This window comes from Macrobrachium nipponense, chromosome 19, assembly GCF_015104395.2.
Source record: "Macrobrachium nipponense isolate FS-2020 chromosome 19, ASM1510439v2, whole genome shotgun sequence".
NCBI lineage: Eukaryota > Metazoa > Arthropoda > Malacostraca > Decapoda > Palaemonidae > Macrobrachium > Macrobrachium nipponense.
In genome coordinates, this window is record NC_061088.1 from 22,305,137 (window position 1) to 22,320,020 (window position 14,884).

At 37.4% G+C, this 14,884-nt stretch overlaps 1 protein-coding gene across 3 annotated transcripts in view; it reads left to right on the top strand.

Moving 5' to 3' along the window:
• LOC135214897 (ras-related protein Rap-2b-like) overlaps positions 1–14,437 on the top strand; it is a 198,702-nt gene extending 184,265 nt beyond the window's left edge. For all 3 annotated transcript variants that reach the window (XM_064249360.1, XM_064249352.1, XM_064249370.1), the window contains one exon: positions 10,611–14,437. The gene's annotated coding sequence lies outside the window, so the exon portion shown is untranslated. The remainder of the gene's footprint in view (positions 1–10,610) is intronic.
• Positions 14,438–14,884: the final 447 nt, after the last annotated feature.

Consider the following 14,884-nt stretch of genomic DNA (forward strand, 5'->3'; position numbering starts at 1 on the left):
GGTTAAAAGTTCATGTCGCCTTCTCACCCTCATATACCTTTCGCGCGCAGGTAATTAGTTGGTTTGGAGACACCATGAACCCACCTCGACTCCGGTAGTGTTTGTAGTGCTTTTGACAGCACGTAGCCAATCTATAAGTCATATCACATTTCCGTGATTCATATACATATATCGAGCTACAATGTCCTTTAATATCTAATTCGCTCTACCTCGGAATTAATTATTTTCATATATGCTTAACCGAAGGGGAATTTTTTCTCGATAATAGATTTGCCTGGTCCAGGCAAGTCGGATTATCGAGAAAAAATTCCCCTTCGGTTAAGCATATATGAAAATATATTAATTCCGAGGTAGAGCAATTAGATATTAAAGGACATTGTAGCTCGATATATGTTATGTTAAATCACGGAAATGTGATATGACTTATAGATTGGCTACGTGCTGTCAAAAGCACTACAAACACTACCGGAGTCGAGGTGGGTTCATGGTGTCTCCAAACCAACTAATTACCTGCGCGCGAAAGGTATATGAGGGTGAGGCGACATGAAACTTTTAACCTCTCGCGGTGGTGTAGTAGGATAAAGCTTCACTGACGTTCCTGGATTTGTAAGGATCATAGGTTCGCGCCCTGGTCCAGGCAAGTCTATTATCGAGAAAAAATTCCCCTTCGGTTAAGCATATATGAAAATATATTAATTCCGAGGTAGAGCGAATTAGATATTAAAGGACATTGTAGCTCGATATATGTATATGAATCACGGAAATGTGATATGACTTATAGATTGGCTACGTGCTGTCAAAAGCACTACAACACTACCGGAGTCGAGGGGTGGGTTCATGGTGTCTCCAAACCAACTAATTACCTGCGCGCGAAAGGTATATGAGGGTGAGGCGACATAACTTTTAACCTCTCGCGGTGGTTAGTGGATAAAGCTTCACTGCGTTCCGGATTTGTAAGGACTCGCGCTGCCCTGGTCCAGCAAGTCTATTATCGAGAAAAAATTCCCCTTCGGTTAAGCATATAAAAATATATTAATTCAGGTAGACGAATTGATATTAAGGCATTGTAGCTCCTATATGGTATATGACGGAAATGTGATATGACTTATAGATTGGCTACGTGCTGTCAAAGCACTACAAACACTACCGGAGTTCGAGGTGGGTTCAGTGTCTCCAACCAACTAATTACCTGCGCGCGAAAGGTAGTGAGGCGACATGAACTTTTAACCTCTCGTGGTTGTAGTGGATAACGCTCATTGACTCTGGATTTGTAAGGATCTAGGTTCGCGCCCTGGTCCGGGCAAGTCATATCGATTCCCCTTGTTAAGATATATGAAAATATATTAATTCCGAGGTAGAGCGAATTAGATATTAAAGGACATTGTAGCTCGATATATGTATATGAATCACGGAAATGTGATATGACTTATAGATTGGCTACGTTGCTGTCAAAAGCACTACAAACACTCCCGGATCCGAGTCGGAGTGGGTTCATGGTGTCTCCAAACCAACTAATTACCTGCGCGCGAAAGGTATATGAGGGTGGAGGCGACATGAACTTTTAACCTCGCGGTGGTGTAGTAGGATAAAGCTTCACTGACGTTCCTGGATTTGTAAGGATCATAGGTTCGCGCCCTGGGTCCAGGCAGTCTATTATCGAGAAAAAATTCCCCTTCGGTTAAGGCATATATGAAAATATATTAATCCGAGGGTAGAGTTCTTGAAAATATATTAATTCCGAAAGGTAGAGCGAATTAGATATTAAAGGACATTGTAGCTCGATATATATATATATATATATATATGCGTGTGTGTGTGTGAAATATATGATTGTCGTTTTCGTAACATATTCAGCAGAGGAAAGGCTCCCTTTCAATAATGACTGTTTTACAGGGAGTATAGTCTCATTAAAATGTGTTCCACCCAATCTTATTTAGCTTACTTGAGGGATTTTGTTAAGGGTGTGAGGGGGAGTAAAAGAAGAGGGAGAGATGTATACTGGGTGGAGACGATGGGTAGGCGAGGTCAAGAAATGTTCGACACTACAGAATGTCACATGCGTCTCAATATTGCATCTCTTATACCTTCTGAATTTGACGCGAAAAGCCTTCGATGGGAAAAGTTACCATGCGCCAAAGCTTACATCTGGGAACAAAGATTTATTTGTTTTTTATTTATTATTTTTTTTTTTGCGCACGCTAGTTCTACAAGAGCGATAGCTTGTGAGTTTTTTTAATTGGCATGTCAAGTGATTTTCATTGCAGAATACTTGTAATATATGTAATTTTAGAACACTGTCATGTGTAATTTCGAAAGCCGCTTGTGTACCTGTTGAAGTTGGAGAAATAATTATATAACTAATTTTTTTTCGAGAGGTCAGGTTTTAATTATTGGGCGTTGTTTAAGAAGGCATGGGACAAGCAGTTTCAAATATGATAAAAGAACAAGTGAGTTATTCTTTTATCATATTTGACTGGGAAAGTTGAATTGTGTTCCACACACACTCAAGGTGTGTGTGTGTGTGTGTGTGTGTGTGTGTGTGTGTGTGTGTATATATATAATATATATATATATATATATATATATATATATATATATATATATATATATATATATCAGGGTTGGTAATGATTAAATTGAACTGATGTAATCAAAGTGATTAAATCATTGATTTTTGTATGTGTGTGTGTGTGTGTGTGTATGTATGTATGTATGTATGTATGTATGTATGTATATAATGCTTGCGTACTGATAAAATGGCCTTCGCAAATGCCATATATAAATGAATTGAAGGAACCTTCATAATTGGTGTTTCCACTAAGATTCCACATTTAGTAACAATTTTGGTCTTCATATTCTGTATGTCACATTTTAAGAAATTCACATTTCCATCTCCATACAACTTCGCTCTCCCTTTAATTTCCCTATCTTGTTTTTGGACATTCGTCTCCCCGATTGTTTATATTGGGGGGGGGGGGGGGGGAGGAGAGGCACTCGGTGGCTAGGAGTTGGCACTGTCTGGTAACAGCCTGCAACTTTTGTTCTGCCCGGGAATCCGTAGAGCCCAAAATAGTGGTGGCGAAAGTTCCTTTTTCGATGGTGATGTGACTTCAGAGAGAGAGAGAGAAGAATCTCACTTATACATACCTATACTATTTCCTCTCTCTCTCTTCCTCTCGTCGGGGTCCTACCAAGTCTCCTCCTCGCAAACCTTTATGTATGTCAGGGGTTTCCCTTTCCTCTCTATTATTCATTGTTGATCTTCCTCTTTTCTTCATGTATATACGTTTTTCCCCTTTATCTCCTTATCGCTCGTGTGTATCCTCCCTCCTGTTCCTCCTCTGTACCCCATTATTCCCCACCTGTCTTCCCTCCTTCCTTCCTTCCTTTCTCCTTCTCCCTTTCGCTCCTCATGTTGCCTCCTAATGTCTCCCTTTTCTCCTCGTATTCCTCCCTAATACTAATACAGCAGTGTCTCGTGTCGTTCTCATATTTCCTGCCTTCTGCTTCCCCTTCCCCTTAGCAACACGCTTCCTGTATTTGTTTTCTCTGGCCTTTTTGGAGTAGACGTAGACGCACCTTATCTTTATTGCTGTCATCTATCCTTTTTTTCTTTTCTTTTCAAGTTCGTATATTTGTTCATTCGGCTTCTATCTTAATGGCTTGTATATCCTCTCGGATGCTTTCTCAAGCAACCCCCCTCCCCCTCCCCCTCATACCCTACCCCCGACTCTTCCCCGGCCAGTGAGGTCCGTGTGTATCTTCGTTTCGGGATGGTTTTGTTGAGTGTTTTTAAAACGTTATATATTGAAAAAGAACCGTTATATAACATTTTTGCAGTGGGCATTTATTTACATGAAAGAAGGAAGAAATACAGTTTTCTTGAAAAAAAAAAATACAAACTCCCACGCGACGAAGAGAATCTTAGCCAAAGAATTGTTGCGTCCCCTATGGTGCATCACTGTACTGTGACCGGAAATAGTAAGTTATAAAAAACCACAGTAATGTCTATGAGCGACTGTATTTTTCAGAATACAAAAATGGTTACAAAGGGCGCTTTCGATCGTTTGCACGACGGTGGTCTTCTGCCAGCTCGAGAGGAACGTCTTGCAAACGATCGAAAGCGCCTTTGCAACCAATTTTTGTATTCTGAAAAATACAGTCGCTCATAGACATACTGTTGCTCTTTATTTATAACGGAAGTGTTCGTGATTTTCTTGTAGTGTTGCTTACAGAATTTATTTTCACATTTCATGCCGGGAAAGAATATTTCGTTTCGGTTACCAAACATTCCCCTTCTTGTAGGCGTCGTTCTGTTGAACGTTGATTCCAAATTGAAAGGTTTCATTGTACGCGCAGATGGAAGCTGGTGTAGGACCGAAATCTTGACATAACGTAAAATTTAGTCGTCGATTGTCAAGTGCAGCAGGCAGGCAAGTTAAAGAGAGATTTTAAACACCAACACACGGGTGTTTGGTGCAAATCGTGTGTGTCATGCACATCAGATGGGAGAGGTCGTACGCCCGGCATTTGATGTAGTGTTTTATTTGGGGACATCAATAGGATCATCATTGGATAAAAGAACCGCGTTAATTATTGAGTGTTCAGTCGCTTTCCTGGTAATTCGCGAAGCTTGTTGTATTTCTCTGACATTTATACGACCTGCTTTATCTCCTGCTCTGGCTTCCCTTAGAGTCTCAAGTCATGTGGGTTTGAGTGTCGGCGTTAATACCTTACACCCACCAAGTCATTCTCTCTCTCTCTCTCTCTCTCTCTCTCTCTCTCTGTTCTCCATGTGATGACGCGTTTTCTTCACAAGGTGAGAGATCTTCGTTCGATCCCTGAACCTGGCGAAAAAATATGTTGATCCTGGAAATTGAATAGTGTACTTGGTTATAAGTCGACTGTTGTGGGGAGAGAGAGAGAGAGAGAGAGAGAGAGAGAGAGAGAGAGAGAGAGAGAGAGAGAGAGAGATTTATTAAGCAAGTAACGTTGATCAGATGTAAAAAAAACCATACGTTATACTAATCACGCATTGAAGGGCTTCGTAAATAATAAGCTAAAATGAAATTGGAATTGGGACACTGACGTTGATGATGGAGGAGTTGAGAGAGACTGATAAAATGAGCCATTGTTATAGGAATGCGAACATCATTAATGGATTTATTCTCTGAAGGCATTTACAAGGTTTAGGAAGTAGCGGATTTAAACGTTTGATAATTTAAGGAAGTTTTTATTTAAGATGACGTTTGGTGCATGTGAGACATGTTGGTTGGTTGTTTTAAAAGCAGAGTTAGTATAATAAAGAATAAATAACTCCGCTAATATAATTATAAAACCCTGCATTACGCTCATGCATATGATTGGGTGCTATGCCCTATGCACGATTTAAACGGTAGCTTGTATATCTGCTCGTATTGGTATTTTTTTTCTTTATCTTACATAATGTCGTTCTGTCTGTGACTGCCTGCTTTATGAGTTAATGGTCTCTTGGTTTTGTCGTAAATAATTATAGAATACAATAAAATAGAATATAGATATTAGGTCAAAGCCCAAGCACTGAGACCTATGAGGTCATTCGGTGTTGAAAGGGAAATTGATAGTAAAAAGGTTTGAAAAGTGTAACAGGAGGAAAACTTCAAAGCAGTTGCACTGTGAATAAACTGATGAGAGAGGTTGGAAAGTAAGATGGAAGTAAGAGAATATGAACAGAGGTACGGTAAAAGGATTGAAAGGGGTTGCAGCTTGAGGGCGAAGGGACGCTGCCATGTATCATTTCCTTATATATTTTAATGTGCTGCGGTATCCTGAATTCATTCTTGCAGACCTGTTAGATCGATTTTTCTTTTGATTGTTCGCTGCAAAACGAGCTGGGTTATTGATTTTAAAGCATAAAATTAAAAATAAAGAACTTTAAAAAGGAAAGGTCAGGATGACGAATAGGAATCCCACAACATTTTTATTCTCTTTTTAAATATGTTCCTTAAAATAAAGTATGAGAAATAAATACATTTATTTTGCAACATGTCAGCAAAAGTTCAATAAACTGGCTTTTCCGCTTTAGTTAATTTATTGCCATTTATGCCAACTATTGCCCACAAACTTACGGAAATAGAACCTTTTTAGAAATCGAAAAGATACGGGGAAAATGTTATTGCCTTCAACCCACATTATTCCACATCTATTGATTTGTCACACCCAGTTGTCTCTTCTTGTTCAGAGCAGTAGTTTTTCTGTTTATATATTAATCACAATTTATTCTATAGGTGCAATTTAACATGAGTACTTAGAGCTTTGATTCTGAATCATTATCAGAATAGCACTAAACATTTCATAAGAGCTAAGAAGGATGATACAAAACCTTTTAATTTTGGTATCAGTAGGATTGTGGAATATCGAGAGAGAAGGTATCCCTTGAATTGTTGAGAGAGAGAGAGAGAGAGAGAGAGTCAAGGACGGAATATAGATAAAATTGAAAGACCCAGGGAAAAAGTCAATAAGTCAGCACAAAAGGATGCAAAAAGATGTTTTGGAGGAGGAGGGGGGTGGGGGGCGTTTGTATACACAGCACAATTCTTGCCTTGTTTACATGTATGGATCTTTGATGGCGAACAGAGTGGTGTGCGCGCGCGCACAGCTCATGGCTTTACTGTACTCCCATGTCTGTATTGATGGGTTCTGTGTTTTATTTGATGGCTGTGCATTTAGATGTAAGGTGTTTTCTCCATATTTTCGAATTGCATCTATCTTATTTGTAAAAACAACAATCTCCTCAACATCTCTTAAAGCAAGGGAAAAGAAAATATAGGTACGTGTACATACTATGCTGATGGTTTAGATTGAAGCGTGTGTGTATGTGTATGTGTGTGTGCGCACACACACGCACACACACACATACACACACTCTGTGTACCCACCTGAGTTCAAGACTTATCCGTAGAATGAAAGGGAAGGAAAGAGCAAAAGCCAATCCTAAGACAGAAGGGACTTTTTTTTTTTTCCATTTCAGTTTGGCTTTTCCCAGCGTCTGTGTACAATTTGATCTCAATATTTACCTTTTGATGAGGAACATACTACCTCACCCTTGGCTCCCTATAACCCTATAACCTGCACCTCTCTCTCTCTCTCTCTCTCTCTCTCTCTCCCCACTTGCTATTCCTTATCAATTACGCTCTCCATGTTTCAAAAGCTTTTTTTTTTGCATGGCTCCCTTTCGGTTTTCACCTTTTTAAGATTTTGATATTTGTCTAGCACTTATCTTCCTCGTAGCCTTGTTTTTATTAGCAGTAGGGGTTTTTATCAGCTTAAAGAGAATTGAGATAAAGAGCGAGTTCCCTTGCTATTGCATATATATATATATATATATATATATATATATATATATATATATATATATATATTATATATATATATAGATATATATATGTGTGTGTGTGTACACACACACACACACACACACACACATATATATATATATATATATATATATATATATATATATATAATATATATATATATATATACGGGAACTCATGGAAACTGGATGGTATGTAGCAGAGATATTTTATTCTAAAAAAAGAAAAAATTACAAGCTTTTCTGAACCAACAGTTGGTCCTGTTAGTAACTGTATTAATGCGCAGAACAATTGTGTAAGTGGTAAAGTTAATGTATACAAATATATATATTATATATATACAGTATATTGCAACCCTTTGTTCTTCTACATTATTACATTGCTACTATCCCTTCAACATAGTAGCAAATGAACAGACGGCGATAGTAGCATTGAATGGACTGACTACCTCAGAAGTTTTCGTGTAATGTCGTGTGGAGTGTAAAAGGTTAAAAGGTTTCTCCAGGGTTTCGGAAACGTTAAGAGTTTTAATGAACCTACCCAAGAGCAGCATTGCATTTTTCTCTTAAGTAACACCGAACTTTCTTGAGGAAGTTTTTGCTTTTATGAGAGTATTATGTACGTTGGAAGGCAGATCTCTTCACTTTCTACCAAGTTAAGCCAAACACTTTTCCTCACTTTGCTTTTAATCTAAAATCCGTGAATGATTGACTGAACAACTTATTCTTTATATAATTATAATCAACTCTATAATGTTTAGGGGCAATTTTCGAAATGTTACCTATAGTTGTACGTGTACAGACTTCAAAAGCAATTAAACACATGGAAATGGACTACATTCTTGAGAGCGATTACTCTTACCCCAAAGTAACCAGCTACCAAGAGCCCGTGCTGACATCAGGCCAGCTGAATCTAAAACAACAAAGGTCCCACAACCTGCTCCCACAGGTGGCACTTGGATGGTGTTAGGTCATTGATTTCCCATATTCTCGTCTGCTAGATTCTTGTTTGTTTGTTTTTTTTTGTTTTTTTTTTTTTTTTTTTTTTTTGTTTTTTTTTTTTTTTTTTTTTTTTCCCGAGACACATTGACGAGTCGGAAGAAATACAATGAGTCCATAAAGTATGTGTCTGTGGGTAATCTAATGTTTTTTTTGGAAAGGGAGTTTGTGTGAGAGAACGTGTGAATAACCAACTAATTTTAAGGGCGTGAAAAAGGTATATACAATGCGTGCATGTGCTCGTCTCTCTCTCTCTCTCTCTTCCGTCTCTCTTGGTTCATATGAATATTTAGGTTTATGCTATTGTTTGGTACGTGCTGGTTATAATTAATTGAAAATTGACATTTTGAAACAAATAGTTATATCTGTTCTAGAGAGAATTTAATTCATTACATTGAGTAATAAGAGCATTGACCGTTTGACTAAAGTAAATCGTCACTTGCCTTGTGAAGCATTTCTCTCTCTCTCTCTTTCCCTCCGACCCCTCTGTCGCCAGGGATATTTGGAACGTGGTGTCGGCGACCATTCCCCCCCCCCCCGTCTTTTTTATTCCATTGCAATGAAAATGGAAGCCATGTTATAGTCGGACGGATTTTTTTCTTGGAATAGAGGCGCCCGAAGAATTCCCATGGATTTCTACGAGAGCAGAGGGGCTTTTATGTGTTTTTTTTTTCCTCAGATTCCTGGAAATGATTCTCCAAGCCTTGCAAGCAAATTTCAAAGAAAACTGCTCTCGTGTTCAGTGTTCGGGTTTTGTTCGACTTTTTTCCGCCTTTCTTTTAACATGCAGTCAAGTGTTGTTTTGTACTTCTCAATGTGATTTTATTTTTACAACTTTGTTCCATTCATTTATATGAAATGATGTTGTCGTTTATATTTGCAAAGAAAGTTTAACATCCGATCTGATTATAGTTGTACTCTAGCGGCGTGGAAAGTATATGTAAGTTCATCCTGAACGTCTTGTGCGTTCGTATACAAATTTGGAGAGCCTATTCTTAAAAAATGTATAAAACGAGTTGTTAGCATAGCTGTTATGTCGTGATAGCTGTCAAGTCACCATTGGCTGTTAACAGAACAGAAGTAATGTACCCCTTTAAATGTTAGTTCATTTTCATAGCGAGAGGGGAGCTGTTGGGTAAATGGTTTTGAGCCATTGCCGGCAATTACCGCCATTGAACTATACAATTATGGGTATTAGCGTATGCTAAAACGTGATGATGTGCATAAGCAAGTAGCCTTGTAGTGATTAGGACTCCGATGTATATGTTCGTGGCTTTCCATTTGCATGTATCCGTTTAAAAACTTCGTGTTGTGCGATTTGGAATGTGTGGGAGGCATAAATTGAGCGCGAGTGAAAGTGTTCCAGGAGGTCGAGCCGAAAGCCCTTTCCCAGACACAGAGGAAGAGGGAAGGTAAGAAAGACGAGAGGGAAAGGGTGTGTGTGTGTGTTTGTGTGTGTGTGTGTGTGTGTGTGTGTAACGCCTCGTACCATCCACCCGTTGGTTTTTTTTTCACCCACTACCACAACCCCTTCTCCCTCCCCTCCCACACTACTTACAACTTGACTTCCCTTCCTCTTAAACCGTGTCGTCTTCTGAAAGCTTCATGCCAGGTTGTCTCATCTTCACGTACATCCCGAAGTCATTCTTAGCTCATTCAGATACTGATACCCTTCAAAGGGCTAGGGCTGGGGGGGAGGGGTCTTCTTGCTGCGATGATGGCGTGCGCACTGTAGATGCAGTTCTATATCTGTTTTTGAGGATGAAGTGTTGCTATTTTGTTCTCTTGGATATGAAGTTACGAAAGTATTTGCTGCTTTTGTTTAAACGTTGTCCAAATTTAATCATTGCAAATGATCCACTACCGTGTGAGAACCAGTTTTAAAACTAGGGCAGCTTTTTTTAATAACTGTCAGTGTTGTACTTCAAATAATAATTTGAAGTATACAAAACTGTCAAAACTCGAGATAAATATACATTTATTATATTTCATACAAGTCGTACACTGTAGCAAATCCGAGTTTTGTGAAGTATTTTCGTCTACTAAAAAGTTTGCTACACTACATTTGAAAACAGTTGTTGAGGATTATTTCTCCTTTAAGTATTTGTATAGCTGGATTTCCTCAGAATAAATGTGTTTTGGGAAAATATTGCATGCATCATTGTGTGCTACTATGCATATGCTCTAGTAAAATATTTTTTCTGATACGTGCTAGAGAAAAGTGAATAGGTATTTATAATATTTTTTTTCTTTTCAGCTGTTGATCTTAGGCTTTTCAAAGATCAAATATTCTCTGCTATGGAAGGAGCATTTGAGCAGGCCCTCTCTACCAGTGAAGACATTCCTTTTTGGACCTCTGGCTTGAAATAAAGACTGGATTTCTTCTGAGCAAGATACACAAGCTGGATTTGGCACACACTCCTTATCTGGGAGAGGATGAAGAAAATTAAATACCTCATTGTAATTTTTTGCCTCATTAGAGTACTGAAAACTCAACCAGCAACCATGAACCCACTGATAACAAACAAGACATTGCAACGTTCGACCGTTGAAAGTCATCCATTTTACAAGTTTTCAACGACCATCCGTCAAAGACAGAGACTGGTTTTTACAGCACCTTTGAGATGGCGGAAGATTTCCAGAAACCCCAGATGACTAGAAGATACAAGTCTCTGGTGATACCATGTCATTATTGTTAATGTTCAGAGACCATTAGTAAAGTAATCATTGCTGTTTAGCTATTTCTTAAGACCAATATTACCTACTGTGTGAGCAATATCTTATCAGCTATAGCTTTTTGTGACTTCTCATTGTTGCCTATATGCAAATCTGAATACTGTATATAGAGTGGGAGGTATGGTAGGCGAGTGGTGCCATGTGGTCTCTGTTAATGACAAGAAAAGTGAATGACCTTTTCATGGTTGGTAAAACCTGGCAGGTAATTTCTAAAGTCTTGTTTTTTGAAACTAGATGAAATCATTTTTTTGCAAGGGATCAGTGAAAACCACAAAATAAATAGTATCTTCATTGGATGACACTGGAGGAATTTCAAATGTTTAGTTATGTCTGGGTTAGCATTAACATCATGAGTGGTGTGGTGTAAGGTCTAACACTATGTGCTATCTATGTGCATCTGGGGATATTTAATGGAAGGGTTCTATTTCACCTACAATTGACATTTGGAAACACATGATTTTAGGAATTACTGGAAAGAATAGCTTTGTTTGTTGGAAGTTATTGTGCAATACTATTTACAAGAATAATGGCCAAGTGCTATGAAGTGGACTAACATCATTGCATTTTTTTTCTTATGATTCCACTTTGGAATAATGAAGGTGATAAACACTTGTCTGAACTGGCTTGAGGGACCTACTGTATTGGGGGATGACGGCATTTTGGACGTCCGCTATGGATCTTGTAAGGGATCTATCATTCAAGACTTAGCCTTACACAGGTACTAATCGAGGAGTCCACCTAGACATGTGATTATGCGCTTCCTCTCACGCTGCTCTGTACATAATTATCATGTGCTAGTAACACTGCTTAGTTTGGATGCAATAGTATGTTTCTTCATGATAAGTTTATTGTAATGACATTCAATGTATATAACATTATCCAGCACAAAGGATTTTAGATATCATTGTCTCCGTATATGTAGCCACCATAACAGTCAATAGCCAAGGGAAGGCCTTAGTTCTTCAGTTTTGTACTTTTTCAGTGTTTTTTGTTACTTTTTCAAACATGTTTCCTTCTTTACTTTGGACAGTATTGTCATAATATTTTTCCAGTTATTGCTTGTTCCTGAGTTGTATGTACTGTATAGTTTCTTGTATTTTTTTTTTTCTTTCTTTTTTGTGATTTGGAGGAGTTAAAAATACACAAGTGAATAGAACAGGTTTGAAAAAGTGTTTGAAGATCTTTACAACTATTAATTGAAAGTTAAGTATTACTCCTGTATACTGTATGTATTAACTGTGAGGCATTTATAGCTATTGAGGAATTCAGGATTTGTCTTGGTGGTAATAACCAAAGTATTGTTGAATGTGGTTTTATGGTGGAGAAGAATGTATAATTATTGCCACTGTAGATGAGAACAAGAAAATATTTGAAATCCCATTTCATTTGAAGGAGCACACATTCATGGCATTGTTCTGTTGTACTGTAAAGCTTTCTCTCATGTTTGATTTTGTGCATATACCTTAAGTCCTCCATGGGACACATCCTCTTTAGTATTTTCATTCATGTTGTAAGAGGGACTGCTTTCGTCTTTACATCGTTTGTTTTGCCCTTAAAAGTGGTTTTGTATTCTTCCCATAGTAGGGAGGTAGGCCTGTAAATTGACAATTTCCACCTGTTGGTCTCCTCTTATTGTTTCTGCTAGTGTTCAAGAAGTGTCTTTTTATGGTTCAGGGCTGGCACTTGGGGGTCTTTTAGATCATTTTTTTGTTTTTGTCTGTAAGGATAAAAGGGGTTTAACTATTTTTGTATTCCAAATTTAAGGTGCCACAGTGTTTTATTTTAATGACTTGGTCATTTCGGGAACTGTAGCTTTTAAAATTACTTCTTAAACCTCCTGTGTTCCTTGTGCATTTCCTGTAAGAAATATCGGGCATACATTAACCAGGTTTTCTTAGTTTCCAGGAAAAAATCTATAAAAATTGTCAAAATGAATTAATATAGTATCCACATCATCAGGGTAAGAGGAGACAGCATTTTGGGTGGCTCGGTTTAATTGGGATGGGAGGTAGGATGGTTATTCATTCATCATACATTAGATGGTACACATTTATCCTTTTACAGTCAAAAAGTTTCTACACAAAAACTGTTGCAATTGTAGGAAGAATTTAAATTAATGTTACCTTTGCAGTATGATGTTTAAGGTTTGATACAAGTGCATTATATCTTATAAGAGTTTTATTTTTTATCATATAAAAGTAGGTATTGTAATATGTAAGCACATGAAATTAACTATTGAACATGCATATACATAACTAATAAATTTTGACACTGTCATCATTCATTTATTGAGAGGCAAGCCAGTTTTAATGAAGTGGGCAAAATGTTTGAAGGTGTGCATTTTGTATGTGTGAAATGCCCAGTACAGCACAAGTTTCATTAGGATATGTGAGTAATACAACTAAACATATTGTGTTTTATGTGGACATTAAGAAATTACTGTAATTCCAACTGTAATTGCAATTGGTTAGGGTAGGAATGGCTGTTAAATTTTTTTCTTTTCTGTAAGCAGGACCTTGTTGGGGTTTAACTTTGGTAGGTCAGGTTAGGATTTATGTTTTAATGGCATGGAAAAGGCCAGTTTGTATATAGTTGTTCTTACTACGTATTTGGATTCTGTAAAATATGAAAGTAATAAAAATTCAAAGGTTCCCCATATTGTAAATGGTTTTGCAGGATTGTCTACTCTACCCTAACTTAGTTAGGTCTCTCATACACCAGGGGAGCAAAAATCAAAGTTGATTTAAAAGTTTGTGTATTTCATTTTATATTACATGTCCATCTGATTGGAGCAAACATCCTTTATTTTATTTTTTTTTTAACATCTTCAAGGGAGGAAGGTGTGCAAAGCATAGCTGTTATTGACTTAGCCTTCCATCTTCAGACTTAGTTTTTAAGGATTTTATTCCAGCCAAGTCATGAACAACCATCATTTCCAATATCGTTCGTCAAGGTTATGGTAAAATCCATAGTCCAAAGTCCATGCATCTCTGTATTTAAAAATGTACAGTATTTATAAATTGTTACATATATTGCACAAGCTGTAGGGAAAATTGTGTGGATGAAAACCATTTGCCTTTCTGATGACATTCCTAATAAACCACCCACCAGCTGAATGCCTTGTCTGTCTGCCTCTCATGAACATTTGCCCCCCTTTGGTGTCTGCCTGACCTACAACCCTGTTTTGGAAGGAACCATGAGGTTGGCAGCACACCACACTATTATTTAGCATCTACACCATCATATATTGCGTCTGTAATGCTCATATCATTTGAATTAAAACCTATTCGAATGAATGTATAATTAATTTGTTATAAAATAAATGTATTTTTAAATATGTTGAATACCTATTGTATTTTATTTTTGAACCTGATATTTACGGTTAATTGAACATAAAAAAAGGCCATAGTTTCAAGAGGCATATTCACTAATGTAATTTTGTACAGAAATAAACATTATCCATGTATATATGTAGAGTTTAACAGTGATTGAATAGTTGTTCCTACAAGGATGCAAACCCGCGTCTATAAATGGATATTATTTGCACACAAATGTTCTCTATCATGGGTGTTGCTGAAGTACTCCCATCTAGCATTTGTGTTTGATTGGTGTACTTTGTGACCTGTTATTTTTATTTATTTATTTTTTAATAGTGCTTATTGTGTTTGGAAGAGAGCGTCTGATAGTTATTTTCCTCATGAGAATGATTTGTGTTTTTTGTTTCACTTGTACAGTACTATCATTTAAAGCCACTTGTAGTAATGTGATGTTCTTTCTATTTCAGTTATGTATGAT